This window comes from Brachycentrus maculatus, unplaced genomic scaffold, assembly GCF_059751285.1.
Source record: "Brachycentrus maculatus isolate JH-2025_06_01 unplaced genomic scaffold, ASM5975128v1 h1tg000365l, whole genome shotgun sequence".
In the NCBI taxonomy this organism is placed as follows: Eukaryota; Metazoa; Arthropoda; class Insecta; order Trichoptera; family Brachycentridae; genus Brachycentrus; species Brachycentrus maculatus.
Genome location: NW_028281114.1, coordinates 594,628 through 622,532, shown reverse-complemented (window position 1 = coordinate 622,532; position 27,905 = coordinate 594,628). Strand labels below are relative to the sequence as shown.

The 27,905-nt window shown below is 31.2% G+C and overlaps 1 protein-coding gene across 5 annotated transcripts in view; it reads left to right on the top strand.

Moving 5' to 3' along the window:
* sano (CABIT domain-containing protein serrano) overlaps positions 1-27,905 on the top strand; it is a 135,937-nt gene that overhangs the window by 34,773 nt on the left and 73,259 nt on the right. For all 5 annotated transcript variants that reach the window (XM_088269826.1, XM_088269825.1, XM_088269827.1 and 2 more), the window contains one exon: positions 11,854-11,889. The gene's annotated coding sequence lies outside the window, so the exon portion shown is untranslated. The remainder of the gene's footprint in view (positions 1-11,853; positions 11,890-27,905) is intronic.

Here is a 27,905-nt window from a genome sequence, read left to right as displayed (position 1 = left end):
CTGGTCAAATTATAATCTAAAATAATAAAAATGAAAATGATATTTTCTGGCGTTTCTCATGTATGTGATTATAATCCAGGATTCGGACCCCACATACCGATATAAGAGTTTCTGCTCAATAAAAAGCTTCTTTTCATCTTACCAATATATGTCTGTAGTGAAGTTCTAGTGATTAAATAACAATGTTTCTGAATCGATTCATATATAAAGAACTTCCAAGAATTTGAATAGTGTGGTTGTCAATCATGGGTAGAATTGGTGAACGTTACACGTGTGTAAAGTGACCACTTAAACTAGCCTATGACGGTCGTAAGCCCTGTAAATACCCAAAATTCCATATTCTTCTTCATCATATGTTGAGATGTCAAAAAAATAATATGAGATTAATTTAAATTGAAAACAGAATGTGCAAAAGAAGGTATGCAGTTGACGAAAATTGATGAGGCAATAGGACATAAATATCTATCAGGTTTAGTGGTGTCTTATTTAGAAAATTTGACAAGACGAATGAAGCAAATAACTGAGCTATGTGACAAATCTTGATTGATATAAGATATTGTATCTGTTGTATCTATTGTATTGTATTGTTTTCAAGGATCAATATTATTCATTTATTATTAACTTAACACATTCAATATAATTTTTAAGAAATATAAACTAGACATGCTATAAATCCTTGTACATAATAAGAAAGGAGAATTTTCTAAGGCAACTAATAAATATTTAAAAAAAAACATGGCGACGCTGCGTTCGTCGTTTTCCTTCAATTAGGTACCTTTTTTGAATTATTCATGGACTGCCGCGCTTCCCATTGGTCGGGACACGGGACGTGTGGCGAATCAGAGGACAGGGAACGTTTAGCATTAGAAATGGAAAAGCGAACAATGCCGGAATGCGCGCGTTCAAATGTTGCCAGTGAGGTTTTTTAGAAATTCGCTAGGTAGGTACGGAATACGGGGTCGATATCAAAATATAACCAAAATTATACCGATTCAACTGGTTGTGAGCCGTGTAAATGCCCAAATTTATATATATGTTTGACTCGATTACGTCTTCGTGACTGTTAAGAGAAGATAAAATGAAAGCCTTCATTATGGACTCCATATGATATAACATCTTAACCCTTCATTGCATGACTTTTATTTTTATTTTTAATAATAAAAAAATTATTTTATCTTAATCTAAACATTAGAGGAAATATAAATTGAAAAAAATTATTTTTTTTAACACGGAACGATAAAAAAATACTTTTGTATCAAATTTGCAACAACATGCAATGGTTACCCTTATGAGGTATTGATATAGTTTTGACACTAGCTTTTGGCTATGCAACAAATTTGGTACACGATTCAGCGAAGGGAATGCCCAGAAAATATACTATATCCCTGCAAAAGCGGCATATTTTAAACTTAATACTTACCCGCCACAAGGCAGAAAGTGTTGTTTTTGCATTTTTAAAAAAAGGAACTGTTTTATAATTTTTTTTAAATGTACTAAATATTTTTCAAATGGAGAAAAAACATTCAGGATTTACCTAAAAACATCTGTTGCATAGTAAAAAGTTCAATAAATGGCTTGATATTTATTTTTAATACATTGTGTTATATTTTAAACTTTAAAAACGATCTCCTGAAAAATCTAGTTTTTGATAAATGACGTTGTTGAAAGGAGTGAGCGACATGTGAAAACGCAACCAGTACCTTACTAAGCAGTACCTAGCCTTACTAAGCAGTACCTAACTTTAAAAACAGTCTCCTGAAAAATCAAGTGTTTTTTTTTGTTGATGTTGTTGAAAATGAGTGATATGTAAAGATATCAATACATTTTTTTTCAAACGATTTATTTCGTGAAATTTCTCTCATCTTCAAATGGTATTCCTTAGCATGCGTCTGTGGATAACTATACTAGTAATTATACTACTTATTCCCAGTACTTGTAGCCTATCTGCCGGTACGAGGTACACGCAATTAAGGAAAGGTACCATTACTCTTCGCCGGGATGCAGTCCTGAACCTTCAGTACTTATAATACAAGTATATCCTCTCCGCTGACCATTACTTATTAATTTACTATGCAAATATAAGTACCACAGACTGGTATGTATACAGCGGTCGTGAAACTCGATCTCTGAGTACAGTCTGACTTGAAACAATCCAGTAAAATTGCCATTCGAAAACTAAGTGCCATATCACTCACTCCTTTCAAGAACGTCATAAATCAAAAAACTTGATTTTTCAGGAGATCGTTTTTAAAGTTTTAAATATAATAAATTGTATTAAAAATAAATTTTAAGCCACATAATTATAATATTAATTTTATTGATCGATTCACTTTGTAGTAATTTCTATCAATTTTCGTTTTTAATTTTCACTTGGTAAATACCACTATTTCTTACAATCTTTTCAAATACCGTAACTTTTTAGTTAATTTAAATAATAATAAATCCATCCCAAGTAAAGACACCTATGAAAGTATTATTTTAGTATTACAACTGACAATAAAATGATAAAAAGGCTTCACTGATTCATTTCCTTTGGAAGCAAGAGAACTTTTAAATAAGTTACAAAAATATAATTTACATTTGAAGCACTAACTTTGTGATTTTCCATTTATAATTAAAATGTAACTTCGTTTTAAAATCACTGTCAATTATTATTATTAGTTAATTATAATGTCTACCGGTTTCGAAGCTAACCGCTTCTTTATCAAGACTGATTAATACTGTAATATGTATTAATCAGTCTTGATAAAGAAGCGGTTAGCTTCGAAACCGGTAGACATTACAATTAAGTTATAATAAAATATGTATAGTGATTTTAAAACAAAGTTACATTTTAATTATAAGTTACAAAAAGTTTATCAACAATTTCGTAGTAACGTTGTAGAGGTTTATTTAAGTTTTAATTAGTAAATACCACTGTTTCTAATGAAAGATTTTAAGAAATAAACAAATCATATTAATATTGGAACGTGTGTATTTTGGAATACCCTGTTGTAAAGGATGATATGCCCTCGGGATGATTACGTTGTCAGAAGATCTGTTTCCCAGGAACGTCAGTGACCGCTAGTAGTTTCGGGAGGACACGACAACTAGAGCTTTATCCTTATCCACTTATAGACTATCACGACTGCAGATGGACAATGCAATGCGCCTCGAAACGCAGCTCTGATGAAAATCCCGGATAAAATGCTCGCATACAATTTACCCAGCTAAAATACTAGCCATTTTTATAACCTTTTGAGCGCGTCCAAATACGTGTTCTCAAATCTGAGTTTACCCAACTTTGTTATTTATTCACACAAACGCCTAGAGGGCTTTTACAAGTCAAAATTCAAGTAACAAAAATATATAGAGTTGTTATAAGTATAAGTTACAAAAAAATATAGAGCTGTTATAAGTATAAGACACATGGCCAAGCCAACTGAATCGCCTTTTCTTGACGACAGTTGTGACCAAGATTTGCTGCGTCCTACGCCTTATCTCTTCATTACTCACAAAGTCTTAAAATTCTCCGCAGACACCTATTCTCAAAGCTCAGTATATCAGTCAAGCCTTTTGCTAATACAAAATTTATTCAAATGTCATTTTAATAAAATTTAATGCAACTTTTTCTATCATTTTGGCGAATTATATAAAAATAGATTTTAATTAAGCGCAAACATTGTTTCGTCTAATTGATTTTGAAAAAAAAAAAAAAAAAAAAAAAAAATATCTATATATATATATATATATATATATATATATATATATATATATATATATATATATATATATATATATATATATATATATATATATATGTATATATATATATATATATATATATATATAATATATATATATATATATATATATATATATATATATACATATATATAGTTAATATATATATATATATATATATATCAGTTAAATATATATATATATATATATATATATATATCAGCTAAAAAAGGTGCCGGATCGCCGTTCCACCGCGTTACATGAAAAAAAGCCCTGGCAATATTACCATAGCAAAATATAAGGAATATAATAAAATAAATCATTTCTGTGTGAAGCAAATCCATCATTTGTGCTATAAAAAAGTACGTAATTTACATAATAAATATTCTTTGCAGATTTATTCAATTATTTCATAAATCATAGGTTAAGGCAATGACCTAAAATATGATCAAATTACACGTCCATCATGCTTTTGTGAACAAAAACATAATTTATCAATATGAACGCTCATTTGGATAAGTGAAGATATAAAGTTATTAGTTTTTTTACGGATTTACGTAAAACGACGGACTCCCATAGAGGAAATTTAGTATGCTTCATGTCAGTCCACTCTACAACACGGCTGTCCAAACTTAAAATACAGTGAGGGACATTTTTTTGTAGTACGTTTCTTTTGCATTTTTGGACTAAGTAGAATCTACTTAGTCCAAAAATGCAAAAAAAAACGTACTACAAAAAAAATGTCCCTTACTGTGTTTTGAGTTTGGACAGCCGAGCAGTGTCCCGCAAACTTTTTCTGTTCAAGCTACACCTGCCAAATCCGGAAATTTTTTATATTATTAAAATTTGATATATTATTAATATTAACGAATGTAATATAATTCGACCACATATCGCTCACTCCTTTCAAGAACGTGATAAATAAAAAAACTTGATTTTTCAGGAGAACGATTTTAAAGTTTAAAAATATACCACAATGTATCAAAAATAAATATCAAGCCACTTATTGAACTTCTTTCTGTGAAACAGATCTTTTTGGGTAAAATCTGAAGGTTTTTTCTCCATTTGAAAATATTTAGTTTATTTAAAAAAAATAATTAAACTAGCCTATTCTTCAAAATGCAAAAACTACGTTTTCTGCCCTGTAGCGGGTAAATATTAAGTTAAAAATATGCCGCGTTTGCCGGGATATAGTACATTTTCTGGGCATTCCGAAAACACGCACAACTGAAAATTGACGATTTTTGATTTATGACGTCCTTCAAAGGAGTGAGCGATATGTTACATTTTTTATATTTACAACATTTTGAGTGTGTCCAAATACTTGTTCACAAATCTGGATTATCTCCAATTAGAGAAGTAATCTTTCAGATTATTTTTGACATCCATCAAAGATGAAGAAGAATATGGAAGGCATTTACGGGGCTGACGACCGTCATAGGCTGGTTTAAGTGATCACTTTACACACGTGTAACATTCACGAATTCTACCTACTAGTGACAACCACACTACTCAAATTCTTGGAAGTTCTATATATATGAACCAATTTAGAAACCTTGTTCTTGAATCACTAGAACTTCACTACAGACACCTTAAACAATAATTTATTCAAAATGCAAAAACCACACTTTTTGCCCTGTAGCGGGTAAATATTATGTTAAAATATGCCGCTTTTACTGGGATATAGTATATTTTCTGGGCATTCCGAAAACATGCTCAACTGAAAATCGACGATTTTTTTAAATATATATGACGTTGTTGAAAGGAGTGAGCTATGTGTGTAAAGTGATAACTTATGCTTACGTAGCTTATGACGTTCGTTAAGTCCCGTAAATGCCCAGACTTCCATATTCTTTTTCATCTTTGTTGAGATGTCAGAAAAATAAAGTTTTTTTTGTCACATGACATCAGACTTGTACGTTTTTTACGGCTTTAATTTCCTTCCTGCTGTATTTGTGTTCAAGTTGATATTCCAAAATATATGCCTTTACTTTGTCTTTTGTCCCTAGGAATGCATTGTATGTAAAAGCGACACTATGTTCTCCGGTTACATTGGATAAATTATCACCAGATTTGTGAATATATTTGCATAGCAATTAGTCGAATTAGGGACGTATTCCGAATCATATTCATTTACAATAATTAAAGAAAACACTTCGTTTTTTACCACTTGAGTTTAATTATAGACTACATGTTTCAGAAGCTAAACTTCCATCATTCAGGTCTGTATAATAACTAAAATATAAAATATAAAATTGTTCTATAAATAAGGATAGGGGGAAAGTAAGGGGAAGGGGTTAGTCAAGGAACGGAGTTTGAAAACAAAGGAAAAATTGAAAGCAATGGCGAAGAATTTTGAAACAATATATTATTTAATAAATTATTATTAGAATTCAGGTTTTTTTGTATTTCTAAATTTTCAAGATAATTCATAATTTGGCCTTTATATGGAACAAGGTGTAATAATTTTAATTTATGGGAGTGAAATGAGTGATTAGTATCTATTAAAATTATTACACCTTGTTCCATATAAAGGCCAAATTATGAATTATCTTGAAAATTTAGAAATACAAAAAAACCTGAATTCTAATAATAATTTATTAAATAATATATTGTTTCAAAATTCTTCGCCATTGCTTTCAATTTTTCCTTTGTTTTCAAACTCCGTTCCTTGACTAACCCCTTCCCCTTACTTTCCCCCTATCCTTATTTATAGAACAATTTTATATTTTATATTTTAGTTATTATACAGACCTGAATGATGGAAGTTTAGCTTCTGAAACATGTAGTCTATAATTAAACTCAAGTGGTAAAAAACGAAGTGTTTTCTTTAATTATTGTAACATGTCTTACCACAAAGTTAATGCCGAAACAATAAATAACATATTCATTTATATTTTGTGTATGAAAAGCTCAGACAAAGAATGACTAAATGTTATGTCGCTCACTCTTTTCAGCAACGTCATATATTAAAAATCGTCAATTTTCAGTTGTGCATGTTTTTGGAATGGTCATAAAATGTACTATAACTCAGCAAAAGCGACATATTATTATCTTAATATTTACCCGCTACAGGGCAGAAAGTGTTGCTTTTGCATTTTGAAGAAAAGGTATTTGTTTTTTTTTTTTAAATATACTCAATATTTTTCAAATGGAGAAAAAATCGTCAGGTTGTACCTAACAAGATCTGTTGCACAGTAAAAAGTTCAATAAGTGGCTTGATATTTATTTTTAATACATTTTATTATATTCCTAAACTTTAAAATCGATCTCCTGAAAAAGCAAGTTTATTGATATATGTCGTTGTTTAGGAGTGAGCGATGTGTGGTCGGTTTTACTTTTTGGTGTCTAGCCATAAACCCCCAAAATTAATATCATTAATTGCTTAGAGGCTTTTAAAATGTAGATCCACCGAAAGATGTTGAGAATATCCTGGACTGACATGATTAATCACGTTCAAGTACTTTTTTTTTTCTCGATGGGAGTTATGGTACATTTACTATTTACCTTGTTAATTATGCAAAATGTTTATAGATCATCAAGGGATTTTTGTTTCTTCTAACGAAAAAAAGTTTTATTTAAATCTGTGTTGGAAACAGGAGGGATAATCTAGTGTGGGCCAATCAGGAACTTTTTATTTATATTATAGCATTTGCTCATTGCTGGGAAAAAACCAAGTAAAACTCCTCAGGGGAAGCCGGACTGTTGACTGTCGTCAGCAGACCTTCCATTCCACTAGAAGAGGGTTCTACATTTTGTATCCTAGCTTGGTTTATCGTTCATATGGTAGGCATATAAAAGAAAATAATTTAAGAAGCATGTTTAAAGGAAACAAATGAAAAAATATTACTAAACACGGATACAAATATCTTTCCATATGGAATTTTTTCAGTTCGTTCATTTTGGATCCCTGATTGGGTTTTATTTTAAATATGTCTTCTTCTCCGTTTTATTCCTCATTGCTGAGGGTTGTGACCCTTGCAGAAGCAATGACTCTTCTCCAGTTATCCCTTGACTGCGCTGCACGTAGCGCTCCAACCACTGAGGTGCCTGCTGCTGCCTTAATTTGATCGGTCCATCGTTTGGGATCTTCCTCTCCCTCTTTTTCCCTCCAGGCTACTGATCACAACTAGTCGTTCCAGGCTATCCTCGTTGCCACGCGCAACGTGCTATATATGTCAGGCAGTTGGTAAATTTGGGTATATGCAATATATTGCATGGACCTTACTCCAAACTAAGTTGTATTTATCGGCTCCATGTGTAATATATTATGTCCTCGTGTATTATGATGATGAATCTCTGTTAAAAATCGGTATTAACTGATTTATTTTTTGATTTGGCGTTTAATTTGTAGAACTCCATTTTAAATAATGTATTAATTTTTAAATCGAACAAGATTTTTTGAGTCTACTAAGTTGTATTTTATTAAAAAAAAACACATAAAAATTAATATTGTGACAATAGTTTCGCCTAGTTATGGCATTTTCAAAATGGCATTTTCAAACATTCGTTTAAAAATGCCATAACTAGGCGAAACAATTGTCACAATATTACTTTTTGTGTTTTTGTTAATAAAATACAACTTAGTAGACTCAAAAAATCTGTGTTGGACTTAAAAATGAATACATAAACTGATTTGTTTGCATATCTATTTGATACTTCGGTAAATTTACTTTATTAGGCGGTTTGAGAATTGCACCACGTTAAAGCCTTATTCCTGTACTCGTCAATATAACTACCTATGGAGGGGGTCGAGGCGCCATCTATGTGTGAATACAAATCACCAAATTATCATTGGACAAGAGTTGTAATGCAGCAAGTCTATCATTAAATCAATCATTTATTTTCGTTTATCAATTCAATCAGTTTTGCTGCTCAAAGGCATGACTAATATGTGAAAGAATGTTATAACCAACGACGTGCTTCATGTATAAGAAATATGTATATATATATATATATATATATATATATATATATATATATATATATATATATTTATATATATATATATATATATATATATATTTATATATATATATATATATATATATATTTATATATGTATATATATATATATATATATATATATATATATATATATATATATATATATATATATATATATATATATATATATATATATATATATATATATATATATATATATATATATATATATATATATGTATATATATATATATATATATATATATATATATATATATATATATATATATATATATATATATATATATATATATATATATATATATATATATATATATATATATATATATATATATATATATATATATATATATATATATATATATATATATATATATATATATATATATATATATATATATATATATATATATATATATATATATATATATATATATATATATATATATATATATATATATATATATATATATATATATATATATATATATATATATATATATATATATATATATATATATATATATATATATATATATATATATATATATATATATATATATACACATAAATGTAACGTAAGGTACATCGTGGTTAATATTCTCACGTTTGGACAAAAAATTTTACTTTTCTCTCCATCTACATACAAACGGAAAATTAAATCGTCAGTTGATAAAAATCTGAAATTTCCTTTGGTTGAATGATAGTGACGGTGATATTTTTTTACTGGAGTTATTTACCGATAGCTTTGAAATTTTACACAATGTTGCATTTGAATAAGTGCGTGTAACAAGATTAAACATGCTCTGAAAAAGAAATATAGACCGCAATGGCAGTGCCATCTGTAGAAAGTAACAGTGACACACGTGATTCTAAATATAAGCACACGTGGTGCTGATTAAATAATGTGTACCCATTACCACGGTGATTTTTATGTTTTCAATTTTTTTTATATTTTATGTTTTTGGTAATAGAAATAGACAGATAGGTATGGCGTTCTATTCTCTGCCTACCCCTGTAGAAAAGCGGCGTGATGGTTAATTATTTAGTTAGTCAATTAGTTACTTAGTTGAATGTAGTATGTGAAATTATTCTTCGTCGATATCAGGAGAGCATAAGATAAGGAGAGATCGGCGACAGTCTAGGATTGTGTTAAGTCATCTATTTTCCATACCAGTAGATGGCTTCACACCGCTACCGAGTTACTGTGCGTCCCACACAGTACACAGCTTAGTGACTGCTCGCTCCCGGGGAATGTGCAAGTTTGCATAATGATTTGATTAAGCACATACATGCAGTTAATTCCGATTAAATGACACGCGAAGTTACCTCCCTCGTGTTATGTTACCCGGGTGATGTGGCTCAGTCTGGTTAAATGGAAAATAATGACATGGTGAATGTTACACGTGTGTAAAGTGATCACTTAAATCAGCCTATGACGGTTGTCAGCCCCGTAATTGCCCAGACTTACATATTCTTTTTCATCTTTGATGAGATGTCAAAAAATAATATGAAAAAATAACTCCTTTAATTGGAGATAATCCAGATTTGTGACAAGTATTTGGACGCACTCGAAATGTTGTTTTGAAGAACTCTTTATTTTGTCTTTTAGAATAAATCGTAGTCATACAGGAGAAAGTGACCAAGTGCATTGTTTTACAAAAACGTAATCATTGACTGACATCTTACTAGCTTAATATTGCCCTGAAAAAAATCCCAAAGCATTTTAAACATGGAAGTATAATATATTAGAAGTATAAAAAATGACTAACTACATTGATGTTTATTTTCTTGCCAAGTAAAAGTGACTTAAATGGCCCTCCTGAATATTTTACGTTTTGTCAGTTGGTCACTTTTTCCTGTACGACTACGATATGGTTTATCACATTATTCTTTTGAAATTGATAATTTACCAACGTAGAAATAGAAATCGATTAACAAATAAGCGTTGGAAGTGATTCTATAATGATATTTTATATAAAGATTTGGAAGTAAATAAAGAATGAAATTTTGTATAAAATTTTGACAATTGAATGATATTTTATAGTGGAATTACACAAAGTGAACGATGAATGATAAAGAAAGTTTACTATGGAATGAATTTACAAATGTGTCAGAAATGACCATAGAAATGAATTCACCAATATATATCGGAAGCGACGCAAGAATGAATTTATTAACGTGTCAGTAAAGACCATAGAAATGAATTCACCAATACATATCGGGAGCAACTCAATAATGAAGTTATCAAGATGTCAGAAATGACCATAGAAATGAATTCACCAATACATATCGGGAGCAACTCAATAATGAAGTAATCAAGATGTCAAAAATGACCATAGAAATGAATTCACCGATACATATCGGAAGCGACTCAAGAATGAATTTATCAACGTGTCAGTAATGACCATAGAAATTAATTCACCAATACATATCGGGAATTCACTAATTCATGTAAAACATTTGAAGAAGTCACTCAGACATACAGATTGAATTTACTAACGGGTCAGAAGCGACCAAAGAATTTATTTAAAAATATGTCAAAAATAACCATGGAAATGAATTCCAAATACGCGCTAAAGCGACCATAGAATTTATTTTAAAATGTGTCAAAAACGACCATAGGAATGTTTTCAGTTAGATGCGATTAATTTTAAAGCATTCAACACCGTGACAAATTATGTTGCAACCGAATACATGCGCCCACAAGGGCTTTTACAATTTTCCATCATTATTCATGGTACAAGAATTTTGAACAATTATTCATGGGTGCGTGTTACAATTATGAACTAATTTGACATTTAATCTAAGTAGAAAATAGAAAAACCTATGGAAGTTCAGCAGATTGGAATTTAATATTTATTATGTAAATAAATATAATTATTAGTAAATATATGTATATATATATATATATATATATATATATATATATATATATATATATATATATATATATATATATATATATATACACACATATATTGTATATATATATATATATATATATATATATATATATATATATATATATATATATATATATATATATATACATATTAATATAGAACTTGCAGGGGTAGGCAGAGAGAATAGAACGCCAATAATTAGGTAACAGCTATTTTTTTTAAAGTCGATTTTAATATTTTGTCTTCCTTTTTTCAGATTCAGTGGAACCCTGAAATACACACATGAAAACAAGTAAGTACTTTTATGAACAAAATAAGATTTAAAAATAAATACTCTTATGATTTTCAATACGATGTTTAAAAATGATATTAAATGCGTCGAAAGACGTGTCGTAATAAAGTTAAATAATAAGTGGTATTTACCAAGTAAAAGTAGAAAAGCCTGGAGACAGTTTGTGGACTCCATATGCTCCACCTAGGGAGCGGATACTGTTTTTTTTTACCAAGTAAAAAAATAAATAAAAAACACATGAATTTTTATGCATTTCTTGATACAAAGTATTTTGTAGCTTAATGCTGAGGTCTCAACAATCTCAAAACTTCAAATTCAACCAACTCTAGCGTTAGAAGCCGGACGTGTCTTCACGCGCAATTTATTTATAGAATGTTTATTGGAATTTTAATATTTTTAGAATATTAATTCAAAAAACATTTTCAAATATTTAAAAACTTTTTTCATTTTAATAACTCTTTTCTTTTCTTTTCAAAACCATTTATTTATTTAGAAGAAGCACTTATTTTTTCAATACGAAATGGTATTTCAAGCAAAAAAATAAAACCCTTATCCGCACCCCAATGGTGCATAGGGCACTGCGTCATATAAACGCAGAGTTATCTTGATCGTTTACACGCGAAGGAAAGGTGATCAGCCCTCCGCTTCAGGTACCAGTCCAGGGTAATATTGAATTAATAATTTTAATAATAAGCAAAAAAAAATATTACGTCAAATGTAATCGATTTCATTTGGCGTTAAATTTGTAGAACTCCATTTTAATTTATGTATCAATTTTTAAATCAAACACAGATTTGTTTAGTCTACTTAGTAGTCCGCCTCCGTATTGTAATAGTCAGCACGCTCAGCTACCGTACTGGAGGTCCCAGGTTCGATTCCCAAAGGGGGGATATAATAAATATAAGCGATTTTTTTCACTCTAATATTTATTTGATATTACCCTGGACTGGTATCTAAAGCGGAGAGCTGATCACCTTTCCTTCATGTGTTAACGATCAAGATAACACTGCACTTATATGATGCAGTGCCCTATGCACCATTGGGGAGTAGATAAGGGTTTGAATGAATGAAAAAAATGTAATATGGGTTTAAATAAATAGGTGCTAATTATCGTATAATAATAATAAAAATATCAATTTTTTTATTAATGTAATTTTTTAATTTGGAGTTAATTCGTAGAACTTCATTTTAATTGATGTATTAATTTTCAAATTAAACACAGATTTTTTGAGTATACTTAGTAGACTCAAGAAATCTGTGTTTTATTTAAAAATTAATACATAAAAAAATCTCCGAATTAAAAGGTTTGAATGTTAGGGTCACTGCGACGGTTATGAAACATAAAAGTAACGGCATAATGTCCCAAACAGAAATATTCAATGACAGCCTGAGTTATCCATGTCTGAGAGAGTTGGATATTGTTGAATGATGGCTATAAAATTATATATGGTATGTTCACCCATCAATATGCAACGGATATCTTGTAAGGCCGGCGACCCGAGTGTGCTTAGACTCCACAACTACATAGATAGGTACACATAACTCATACAATGGTCATTTACGTGTTATATTATATAACACGTATGTCTACTGTACCATCCTGGTATTACGTTGACACTGGAAGATTACATTTTATTTTGTATTTTGTATTTTTATTTGATTATTTACATAAATTTTTAACATTTATTTAAAGAACAATTATGAAAGTTTTTTTTATTCATTTTATATATTTGCAGATTTAATTGCAGATATATTTGCAGATTTGCAGATATAATATATTAGCAGAGAAGACCTGCAGGCGTTGGTGACAAAAGTGTATAATGTGTGCAAGGAAAGTGATTTATTGATGAATGTTAGCAAATCCAAGATTATGGTTTTTGAAAGAGAAGAATGCAGATCTGAATGTGAAACATTGGTAAACGGAGAGATATCGGAACAGGTAGATGATTTCGTGTATTTGGGTAGTATGTTTTCTAGGGATGGAAAGATTGATAAAGACATAGAAAGGAGAGTGAATGCTGGGAACAAAGTGAATGGTGCACTGAAATCAGTTATAGCAAATAAAAACCTAAACTGGCAGTGCACAACGGAGTCCTGGTTCCAACTCTAATGTATGGAAGTGAAACATGGAGTTGGCAAACGAAGGATGAAAGTAGACAGAATGCAGTCGAAATTCGATCTCTCAGAAGAATGTGCGACAAAACGATGTATGATAGATGTGCGAATAGTGAAATAAGGAAGGAATGCAAAGCTGAGATAAGCATTATCGATAAAATTAAGAAAGGTGTGTTGAGATTGTTTGGACATGTAGAACGAATGGGTGAGGAAAGAACGGTAAAACAAATTTATGAGGCGAATGTTAGTGGGAAAAGAAGCAGAGGAAGACCGAGAAAAACATGGCACGATCAGGTATGCCAAATACTTGAAAGTGGTCAGGTTAGGAGTCGTAACAATCGGCGGGTATGTATGAGGAGATGCATAAACGTGGAAGAGGCGAAGAATGTTTGCAAGGACAGAGTGGTGTGGCGCTCTATTTTCTCTGCCTACCCCTGCGGGGAAGCGGCGTGATGGTTAGTTAGTTAGTTACTTTTATTTTTGCATTTTTATTTATAACAAAATACATTTGAATCATTTATACATATGGAGTACTTTTATATTTCGATTCGCTGTGCCTCTCCATAAAAGAGACTGTGCTCTTGTGCTTGGAGAGGGACTTACACTCGTGGTTTAATGTTATATAATAAAAGATATAATAGTATTCTTTTGTATATTTTTTCAAGATTTAAATTTTTTGCAGAGACCCACCAAGCCACCTTGTGTGTCTTGTCGGTGGAGTTCTTTTTACATGCCCTTTTTTTTGTTTTTATCCATTTTAACCTAAAATATACCTACACAAAAGAGAGAGGGAGAAAAAAAACTATTTTACAATTCTCATAGAACTAACTCTTGATTATTTACCTATTTCTTTATTTTGCCTTTGTTCCATATTTTATTTTGACCTCTTACCTGATATTTCTCAAAATTCTTTATCACTACAAACATGAGATGTCAAAAAAATAATATGAAAAAAAACTCATATAATTGGATATAATCCAGATTTGTGAACGACACACTCAAAATGTTGTAAACCATATATCTATTTGTGAAGATCTGTAATAGGCTTTGTGCTAATTTTTTTATTACTGTCGTGTATTTGTAGCTGTTGGTTTTTCTAAAAAAAATAATAAAATAAATCAAATAAAAACATGTAGACCAATGCTCTAATGACCAATACTCAATGATTAAAGAAAACACTTGTTTTTTACCACTTGAGTTTTATTAAAGACTACATGTTTCAGAAGTTAAACTTCCATCATTCAGGTCTGTATAATAACTATTATACAGACCTGAATGATGGAAGTTTAACTTCTGAAACATGTAGTCTTTAATAAAACTCAAGTGGTAAAAAACAAGTGTTTTCTTTAATCATTGTAGCATGTCTTACCACAAAGTTAATGTCGAAACAATAAATAAAATACCAATACTCAATTATGTAAAACATTACCTGGATTGGAGTAAATTAAGTTGCGATTTCACGAATACTGGGAGAAACTGCCAAAGAGGGAGTCGCGAGCCGAGGTTTGGCGACCGCTGGCCTAGTGTCATGCTGAAGTATGGGTTTTGTAAATTTCCTTTTACGTATGAGTTAGCTGAAACCAATCACCGGCCGTTCAGCGTAGAATGTAAATGGGCATAATTATAATTAAATGCTGTCTCCTCGTTAACATGTTGATCACGAAGGGGACGACTTCTACGGGAAGCCGTAGACTGGAAAATTATCACTTTTATGTGATAAAACCAGTGGCGATCGGGAAATAGATTGCACTTAAACACCCTGTTATTTTTCGTAAACATATTTCTGCTACTTCTTCTACTATCACTCCATTTCCTTCCTTCCTATGCTCCTATTACCAATAACATTCACCACACCAAAAAGTCAGAGTTGCAAAATTGTATAATATATAAGGGTTTGAAAATGTATGATAAGATGCCTGAATGTATGAAGAATGCAAAGAGTCTCAATTTTTTAATAATAAATGTTTTGTTTACTGTAAGAAGATGTAAACATATCGTAGTCGTACAGGAGAAAGTGACCAACTAACAAAACGTAAAGTGTTCAGGAGGGCCATTTAAGTCATTTTTGCATAGCAAGAAAATAAACATCAATGCAGTTAGTCATTTTTAACAATTCAATATATTATACAAGTTTAACATCCCTTTGGGATTTTTTCAGTGCAATATTAAGTTAGTAAGATACCAAATAGTGAATGATCACGTTTTAGTAAAAAATGCACTTGGTCACTTTCTCCTGTATGACTAAGATATATATACATATGATGAAAATCAGCGTAAAAAAGTTTGTTTTTAATGTAATACAAGCTAACAAAAGTAATAAAAAAATTAAAAAAAGGAAAAAAATATATAAATTGGAATTTTCGGTGTATGTATGTATGAAGAGATGCATGAATGTAGAAGAGGCTAATATTGTATGCAAGGACAGATTAGTGTGGCGTTCTATTCTTTCTGCCTACCCCTGCGTGACGGTGACGGCTGATAGGTTGAATATATATATATATATATATATATATATATATATATATATATATATATATATATATATATATATATATATATATATATATATAAATATATATAAATATATATATATATATGTATATATATATATATATATATATATATATATATATATATATATATATATATATATATATATATATATATATATATATATATATATATATATTCAAACTAACTAATTAACCAAACTTCTCGCAGGGGTAGGCAGAGAGAATTGAGCGCCTCACCAATCTGTTTTTGCACACAATCTTCGCCTGTTCCACATTCACACATCTCATACAAACACGCCGATTATACAGACTCCTGACCTGACCACTAAAAACGAATAATAAATATTTAACCAGAAAAATCTGACAACATGAATAAGAAGAGATCAATGTCCGGAGTGATCTCGTAGTGGGTGTTACATGTGTGATAGTCGAAGCTTTACCTATTACTGTGAGTGTTTACTTTAGGTACATGCTTTAAAAGCTTTCAAAATGGTTCAATTAACAGAAATACGTCAACTGCGTTAATATGGAAAATAAACAAGTTTTCAAAACATTAGGGGTATATTAATTTATTTTATTGTATTTTTACTTCTTATTAACATAAATTATAAATATTTATTTAAATCACAATTTTTAACATATTTTTTAAAAAAATGCAGAGACCCACCAAGCCACCTTGTGTGTCTTGTCGGTGGAGTTCTTTTTGAATACATTTTTTTATTGTTTTTAACCATTTTAACCTAATATACACACAAAAAAGAGGGAAAAATTAAGAACATAAACACTTTCATAAAATTAACTTTAGCGTGTTTAGCTACCGCGCTGGAGGTCCCGGGTTCGATTCTCGGAGGTTGAAAATAAATATTTGTGATTTTACACTCTAATATTTATTTAATATTTTCGGAATGCCCAGAAAATGTACTATATCCCAGCAAAAAAGGCATATTTTTAACTTAATATTTACCCGCTACAGAACAGAAAGTGTTGTTTTTGCATTTTGAAGAAAAGGTATTGTTAAATTATTTTTTTTAATTTACTAAAAAATTTTCAAATGTAGAAAAAACATTCAGGTTTTACTTAAAAAGATCTGTTGCACAGTAAAAAGTTCAAAAAGTGGCTTGATATTTGTTTTTCAATGCATTGTATTATATTTTTAAACTTTAAATACGATCTCCTGAAAAATCAAGTTTTTTGATATATTACTTTGTTGAAAGGAGTGAGCGATATGAGGTCACAACAGCTAGACCTCTTCATCTAGGCGAGATGAAAATATATAGAGAAAACTCAGTTATAAAACTCAAGCTATATTTTCTCATTTGTTTAATATTTTTTTTTCTTATATGACGTTTTTTATGCCTGTGTACTCTACCTGTTTATTGTTTTATATTTCGTAAATGGACAATGGAAGTGGGTAGATCTGAAATAAGTGGCATCATTCGGCCATGTTGTATTCAAAATATTTCATTGTTATTTGAACCTTACCTCCAGCATAAATCACGAAAGTGCTCGTAACAATTATCTCATAAAATCGATCCTCATTCGCAGTACATTATTTCATACATCGTACATCACTGCATCTCCGAAGGTGCCAAGGCGTCATTACCCAGTGCGATGTTTTATGTAAAGGTTTATAGTTTTCCGTTAGCATGATCCTTGAAAAGTTAAGTGCAATTTTCCTTTAAATATACGGCCTGTCGGCCATTGTTTATTAGGAAGAATGCCTTTTATTTGAATGGTAAAAATAACCAATGCAAGTTCCCTTTGGACTAGCTTCAGAGGAGAATTAGTGATCTCAGTTATATGCTGGATGATGGTATATTTTTCCATGTTGTCACAAGGTATCTTGGATATATTGGTCGTGTGGTTATCACAAAATACCTAGAGATATCTATTTTATGTGATATGTTACCACAAAATATCTAAGGATTAATTGATCATATGCTATTTTATTAAAATTAAACACTTGAATAATCCACTTAATCGAGTTTTATTTTATTTGCGACTAGTTTCAAAAACAACAATTATTTTCATCTTCTGGTACAAATTAAAACTAACGAATAAAAATATATTTAGGTATATATAGGTTAATAAAAATAGGTAGGGGGTTAAGGAATAACATTTTTTAAAAAAGGAAAATATGGTCATATGCTACGTTGCCACAATATTTATAGAGATATCTTAGTCGTATGCTACGTTATCGCAAGATATTTTGAGATATCATTTGCTTTGTTATCACAAAATAACTAGACATAACTTGGTCATATGCTACATTTTCATAAGATATCTAGAGATGTCTTGGTCATGTGCTACGTTATCATAAGATATCTAGAGATATCTTGGTCATGTGCTTTATAATCACAAAATATCTTGAGATAACTTGGTCATGTGCTACGTTGTCACAAGATATCAAAGATATCTTAGTCATACGCTACGTTTTCATAAGATATCTTGTGATAGCTAGGTTATATGGTACGTTATAACAAGATATTTTGGTAATATGCTGCGTTATCACAATATATCTAGGGATTACTTAGTAATTTGCTATGTCATCATGAAATATCTAGAGATTATTTGGTTATATGCTATGTTGTCACAAGATATCTAGAGATATTAGGGTCATGTTGCTACCTTGGTACAAGATATATTGATCATGTGCTATGTTATCACAAAATACCTAAAGGCAACTTGGTCATATGCTACGTGTCACAAGATATCTTGGTCATTTGCTACGCTATTACAAAATATATAGAAATAACTTGGTCGTGGCCTACGATATTACAAAATATCTTGGTCATATGCCACGTTATCACAAAATATCTGGAGACAACTTGGTCATATGCTACGTTTTTACAAGATATCTTAGTCATATGCTACGTAATCACAATATGGGCTTACATTGTTGAAAAATATTTAGAGATAACTCGGTCGTCTGCTACATTGTCGCAAAATATCCAATCTTATTTTATTTATTGCTTCGGCATTAACTTTGTGGTAAGACATGTTACAATGATTAAAGAAAACACTTCGTTTTTTACCACTTGAGTTTTATTATAGACTACATGTTTCGGAAGTTAAATTTCCATCATTCAGGTCTGTATAATAACTAAAATATAAAATATAAAATTGTTCTATAAATAAGGAGAGGGGAAAGTAAGGGTAAGGAGTTAGTCAAGGGACGGAGTTTGAAAACAAAGGAAAATATTATATATAGAAAATTTTATATTTTATATTTTACTTATTATACAGACCTGAATGATGGAAGTTTAACTTCTGAAACATGTAGTCTATAATCAAACTCAAGTGGTAAAAAACGAAGTGTTTTCTTTAATCATATCCAATCTTCGTCATGGTTTTCCTCTGATCCTATTTCCAACAAGAGATGTTCGCTTCATATATATTTTTAACGTTCTTCCCTTTACGATTTTGCGATCGTATTTTTCTGGTCTGTAATTCTGCAATATCCATATAACTAGATACATGTTGAACATAAAGTTTATTGATAGTAAATGACAGAAGATAATTGAAAATGTAACAATTAATTGTTATTTCGCGTTCGCTATTCACCCTATCTTTGAGGGGATAAAAGCTCTGATTTTACTGCGTCTTAGAGTGTTCGCTCACGTTTCAAATATTTTTCCTATCTTACCTTTCTTACCGTCCGCTTGACGTTTTTTTTTTTTAAATACGTTTTAAAGAAAACTAGAAATGAAAAAGTGGAAACTAAATAGAAAACTAGAAATGGAAGTGAATCATGGAGTTGGCAAAAGAAGGATGAAAGTAGACTTAATGCAGTCGAAATGCGATCTCTTAGAAGAATTAATCATTACTTACATGATGGCAAGGTGATCACTCTTGCGCTTCAGGAACCAGTCCAGTGTAATATTAAATAAATATTACAGCGTTAAATCACTAATATTTATTTTCACCTCCCCCCCTGGGAATCGAACCCGGGACCTCCAGCACGGTAGCTAAACACGCTGACCATTACACCACGGAGGCGGACAAATATATTATGTAGATCTAATAAATTATGTAGATCTGATTTTATTCTTGCAACAGTACAATTATCATCATGCTATGAGGTCTGAAAATAATCAACACATAAGAGTCGCAAAATCGCAAATGCTGTTCCACACGACAAGTTTGTCTGACTGCCACAAAACGCACGTGCGCCATGGCTCATTTTATACCACAACTTAAAGTTATACTTTTACGTTGCTTAACTGCACATTGGCTGTGTGTAATGTCGTAGTTGGTCATAAAATAGGTTCGAATTGGTTTGGGTTACGATTTCCCCTTTTTATGGAACTGAGTCGTTTTATTAGACCAATGAGATCATTGGTATTCTGCTTTATGGCCTCATCTCATCAGTTTGGACCTTACGTACAAAGTTAAAGTTTAATCAACATGGGAATTAATTATTTTATACAGTGTACAGAGTAGTAAAGAGACTAAGTAATGATTCAATTTGATTTTATGCTTGTAAAACGAATAAAAAATATTATTTTTTGACATCTCATCAAAGATGAAGAGGAATATGGAGGTCTGGCCATTTACGGGGCTGACGACCGTCGTAGGCTGGTTAAAGTGATCGCTTTACACACGTGTAACATTCACCAATTCTACCCATTATTGACAACCACACTACTCAAATTCTTGGAAGCTTGGAAGTGTGTGGGTAAACATTATATTTTAGGTTACAATAAAGGGTACTGGCAAGAATACAATAGATATTTATAGAAGTAAAATTAATTTAAAGTGCTTATATAAACTACAAATATTTGATTTTAACAAAACAAAAAATCAAAAAGATGAAAATGAAAACAGTTAGCAAATACTCATGTAGGTACTATATGAGTTATACGTTTAAAAGAAGAAGGGACTTAGATCTGTTTTTTTAAATAGATAATTTAAGCAAAATTTTAAATCGAAACAAATTTAGGTAATTTATGTCTATCATATAGTCTTTGTGAAATGAATTAAACAGTTGTAACAACTGAGTTACATTTAAACATATTTTGTGAATACAGAGCTGCACATCGTCACTCTTTCAACAACGTCATATATCAAAGAACTTGATTTTTTCAGGAGATCGTTATTAAAGTTAAAGAATATAATAAAATGTGTTAAAAATAAATTTCAAGCCACTTATTAAACTTTTTACTGTGCAACAGATCTTTTTAGATAAAACCTGAATGTTTTTTTTTTCCATTTGAAAACTATTTAGTTTACTTAAAAAAAATATTAAACAGTTAAATCTTTTCTTCAAAATGCAAAAACTACACTTTCTGCCCTGTAGCGGGTAAATATTAATTTTAAAATATGCCGCTTTTGCTGGGATAAAGTACATTTCCTGGGCATTCTGAAAACATGCACGATTGAAAATTTACGATTTTTGATAAATGACGTTGTTGAAAGGAGTGAGCGATATGTCACACAAATTGTCATATCGTGGATATGACAATCCACGCGACAATTCCAGGGTTGACGCTTTCCCGACAGGGCTAAGCAACAACACGGAGAAATGATCACACACCGGTATCATAAAGTCGGCAACACTTTGCAAGAGAAACCAATATACAAAGTAGGAATACCTCTTGTTATCTAAAGAGGAAATTTCTAGTCAAGTTTGATATACAGCCCGCATAAGGCTAACAGCCGACAACGTAATTTAGCGTATATACATAAAGTTTATACTATACGGGCTGAATTAACTGCAGTAAGTTCATTAAAACCCATGGGATATTCAAATTGAGATATAGTAACAAATAATTATTATTGTTAGCGCGGAAACGGCTAACTAGAAAGTTGTTCGAACATAAATACAGATAACTGTGGTTGGCTGGTTTTGGACGGACGGTAGGCATTCGTTTCAATTATTATGCAATTATTTCTTGAAGTCCATCTGTGTTGTGTAGTGGTAAGCGCGTTTGATTGCCATGCTGGAGACGCCGGGTTTTATTCCCAGATCGTATCTAAAATTTGAGTAGTGTGGCAGTCAATCTTAGGTAGAATGGTCAAAGTAAAGTGATCACTTACGTAAAAAAGTGATCACTTACTTAAAGTGAACACGCTCGGCTACCGTACCTCCAGTACCATATTCGATTCACAGGGGGGGGTCTAATAAATATAAGTGATTTTTTCACTCTGAAAATTTTTTCAATATTACCTGTACTGGTACCTGAAGCGGAGGGCTAATGGATTTTCCTCCGCGTGGTAAACGATCAAGATAACACTGCGTTGATATGTTGCAGTGCCCTATGCAACATCGGGTGCGGATGAAGGGGCTCAATTTCAAGTAATTGCATATATAATATACAACTAGTCGAGATGATAATAATCGTTTTGTAGAAATTTTAAATGTGACGACGGTGACGTCAATAGATGGAGTCGTGTGTAATAATAACTGTTAACTATTTTTAAACGTAAAACATAAATCAATACATCTCGGATCATTGAGGCATCAACTAGGTACTCAAAAACAGGGATGTCACATTTTTCAGCTGTCCAAACTTTTTCAGTATCTGAAAACGCGACATTTTTCAGCGAGATAAAAGTTTTCAGTCCCTGAAAACTTGCCATTCATTCTGAAATATTCTGAAAAATGAAAAATACGACTAAGCTGTGTGACTTTACATAAATTCATTGTACTCTGAAATATATATATATATTTTGAAAAGAGAAATATTTGTGTCTTTTTTAATTATTTACACAAATTAATCACTTGAATATGCCACTTTATCGAGTTTTATTTTTATTTACGACTAGTTTCGAAAACGACAGATGTTTTCATCTTCTGGTACAAATTGAAACCTGTTAATTTGTTTTAATTTTATGTTTTAATTTGTACCAGAAGATGAAAACATCTGTCTTTTTCGAAACTAGTCGTAAATAAAAATAAAACTCGATAAAGTGGTATATTCAAGTGTTTAATTTTAATAAAATAATCATGTCATTCCACAAAGTTAATGCCGGATCAATAAATAATATTTACACAAATATTTCAATTTCATAGTATTTCTGTGAGCCTAAGCGGCTCATTATAAGAAAAAGGTATTAAATTGTGATATAGTGGGTTCGAACCGAGAAACTCTGAATTAAGAGTCGGCGACACTAACCACGGGACCACAACCCGGCATAATGAGTACCACATTTTTTCACAAACAATAAAATAATGATATAACCTGAAATAAAATTCTTCGTCTTTTTCCAACCTTTAGCCCAACTCAATGATCGTATTGACGCTGTGTTATCTTGATCGTTACTTACATGAAAGCAAGGTGATCAATCCTGCCCTTCAGGGACCAGTCCAGGGTAATTAAAAATAAATATTTTATTGTAATATCACTAATATTTACAACATTTTCAGTGTGTTGAAATACTTATTCACAAATAATCAATTATTATTTATTTTCACAATACTAAAAATCACTATTATTTTCACTTTAATAATAAAAAAATTCTGAGTGCGACCCCTCCCGCAGCCGATCGCGTACTTAAAACGAGTACCCCCCTTAAATAAATAAAAAAATACAATTTTAAGAAATTGGCAACCCTGATGTATTCTTAAGACTTAAACACAAGTAAAAGTTATTCTTATTCAAATGTACGTAAGTATCAAAGTCCCTTGACTCTCGGTGACATTTACCCGGCGAACTTAGACCTTATGGAGGTGCTAAAGGCTGGCATTAAAGGTCAGTATTCCTCGCCGGGAAACGCTTCGCATTGTGTTATTTGTGCATTATTGGGCTCTGGGCTTTATGGCTGCATTCAATGCCTTTGGATTTCCGAATGCAACCACTTCAGTAAGGCTTATCGCGGATTCCGGGTCGTTAAAGCCTTTTTGGTATGCATCATAAATTTAAAAATTAACTCGTAAAAATTAAAATATACTTAATTTGCATATTGTGTACATTATTTTTGACTTACAACCTATTAAGACTAAGGACTTTGACTAAAGGTCGAAAACCCTGGGATGCTCAGACTCTTTCATAAAAAAAGAGAAGAATGATACATATCGCTCACTCCTTTCAACAACGTTATATATTCATACGTCATTCAAAAAACTTGATTTTTCAGGAGATCGTTTATCACTAACTAACTAATCATCACGCCGCTTTCCCGCAGGGGTAGGCAGAGAGAATAGAACGCCACACCACTCTGTCTTTGCAAACATTCTTCGCCTCTTCCACGTTCATGCATCTCCTCATGCATACCCGCCGATTGTTACGACTCCTAACCTGACCACTGACCATTCGCCTGATAAATTTGTTTTACCCTGAACGGTAAAACAAATTTATGAGGCGAATGTAAGTGGAAAAAAGAGCAGAGGAAGACCGAGAAAAACATGGCACGATCAGGTATGCCAAATACTTGAAAGTGGTCAGGTTAGATCGTTTATAAAGTTTAAAAATATAGTAAATTGTATTAAAAATAAATATCAATCCACTTTTTGAACTTTTTACTGTGCAACAGAACTTTTTAGGTAAAACCTGAATGTTTTTCCTCTATTTGAAAAATATTAAGTATATTTAAATAAATAATTAAAAAATACCTTTTCTAAAAAATGAAAAAACAACTCTTTCTGCCCTGTAGCGGGTAAGTATAAAGTTAAATGCACAACTGAAAATTGATGTTTTTTGATATATCGCTCACTCCTTTCAAGAACGTCATAAATCAAAAAACTTGATTTTTCAGGAGAATTTTTTTAAAGTTTAAAAATAAAATATAAGTATTAAAAATAAATATCAAGCCACTCATTGAATTTACTATGCAACAGGTCTTTTTAGGTAAAACCTGAAGGTTTTTCCTCCATTTGAAAAATATTTAGTTTATTTAAAAAAATAACTAAACAACACCTTTTCTTCAAAATGCAAAAACTACACTTTCTGCCCTGTAGCGGGTGAATATTACGTTAAAAATATGACGCTTTTGCTGGGATATAGTACATTTTCAGGGCATTCCGAAAACACGCACAACTGAAAATTGACAATTTTTTATATATGACGTTGTTGAAAAGAAGTGAGCGATATCACCGGAATGCGCGGAATTTTTTAGCACCCAGAGGGAAGGTTTAACCCTTCACTGCATAGTATATCAAATTTGTTACATACCCAAAAGTTAATGTTGAAACGTCCTTTAAAAATATAAGCAACTATTCTTTGTTGTTACTGGTAAGATACATTCATAATTCACGTATATAGTTCATAATTTAGCCAAAAGACGCGCTATGAACGCCAAAATAATAACTTCACTTGTCTCTCGAAGATGAACTGTCAATGCAGTCATACAAAAAAAAGTCATGCATTGAAGGGTTAAGCGTGATGTACTACCAAGTGGTACGCGAGACAAAAAAGGTTGGGATCTGCTGATGTAGAGGATAGCTCTCCCGACGCTGGACCCGTTTGACCGTTAAGGTCCGGTCTGCAGGCGCCAGCCGAGCTCCGCAAACCATTGCTATCGCCATTACATTCCTATTTATTGTCTTTGCTTCACATTTGATTGATCGCGATATCAGATTAAATCTCAAATGCTTAAAACAACATTACGATTGCGGTAATATCACTCCATCCGTCCATAGATCGATCCAGCTATGCAAATTGTGCTTTGTAATAAATAACACGTGTTCTTCTTCCTTTCATCCTTCTTAACTGAAGGATGAAAGTAGACTGAATGCAGTCGAAATGCGATCTCTCAGAAGAATGTGCGACAAAACGATGTATGATAGATGTGCGAATAGTGAAATAAGGAAGGAATGCAAAGCTGAGATAAGCATTATCGATAAAATTATGAAAGGTGTGTTGAGATGGTTTGGACATGTGGAACGAATGAGTGAGGAAAGAACGGTAAAACAAATTTATGAGGCGAACGTTAGCGGGAAAAGAAGCAGAGGAAGACCGAGAAAAACATGGCACGATCAGGTATGCCAAATACTTGAAAGTGGTCAGGTTAGGAGTCGTAACAATCGGCGGGTATGTATGAGGAGATGCATGAACGTGGAAGAGGCGAAGAATGTTTGCAAGGACAGAGTGGTGTGGCGCTCTATTCTCTCTGCCTACCCCTGCGGGGAAGCGGCGTGATGGTAAGTTTTTAGTTAGTTAGTTCTTTTTCCTGGACCCATCCTAATTTATGGGTAATTTATTAAAATACGTAATTGATATTTCGAAGTCGTACAGGAGAAAGTGACCAACTAACAAAACGTAAAATGTTCAGGAGGGCCATTTAAGTCACTTTTGCTTGGCAAGAAAATAAACATCGATGCAGTTAGTCATTTTTACCAAGTCAATATGTTATACTTCCAAGTTTAAAGTCCTTTGGAATTTTTTCAGGGCAATATTAAGCTGGTAATATATCAAATAGTCAATGATCACGTTTTTGTAAAACAATGCACTTGGTCACTTTCTCATGTATGACTACGATTTATTCTAAAAGACAAAATAAAGAGTTCTTCAAAACAACATTTTGAGTGTGTCCTAATACTTGTTTACAAATCTGGATTATCTCCAACTAAAGGAGTTATTTTTCATATTATTTTTTGACATCTCATCAAAGATGAAGAAGAATATGGAAGTCTGAGCATTTACGGGGCTGACGATCGTCATATGATGGTTTAAGTTATCATTTTACACACGTGTAACATTCACCAATTCTACCCATTATTGACAACCACACTACTCAAATTCTCGGAAGTTCTATATATATAAACCAATTTTCAAACATTATTTTTGAATCATTAGAATTTCACTAGAGAGATCTATTGGTGAGATAAAAAAAAGCTTTTTATTGAGCAGAAAATATTATATTAGTATGTGAGGTCCGAATCCTGGATTATAATCACACACATGAGAAATGCCAGAAAATATCATTTTTCATTTTTATTATTTTATTTAAGCTTATAATTTGACCAGATAATTTATTTACAACATTTTGAGTATGTCCAAATAGTTTGAATATATTTGTGAACAAGTATTTGGACACTCAAAATGTTGTAAGTATATTATTAATTAACGTTTTATTTGAATGTAATTTTTATGTTTTTCTAAATTTTCTAAATTATTCATGACTTGACCTTTATTTGTAACCGAGTATCATTTTTTTTTAAAAACATTACCAAATAAAATTAAAATTAAAAATGGATAGATGTTACCATAACTTGACTGCCGAATCAATTGATGAAATAAAGCAACCACTTAGCTTATTTAATTTGTAATGTTTAATAATGTTTCGGCATTAATTTTGTGGTAAGACATGTTACAATAATTAAAGAAAACACTTGTTTTATACCACTTTAGTTTTATTAAAGACTACATGTTTCAGAAGTTAAACTTCCATCATTCAGGTCTGTATTATAACTATAATATGTTATTATACAGACCTGAATGATGGAAG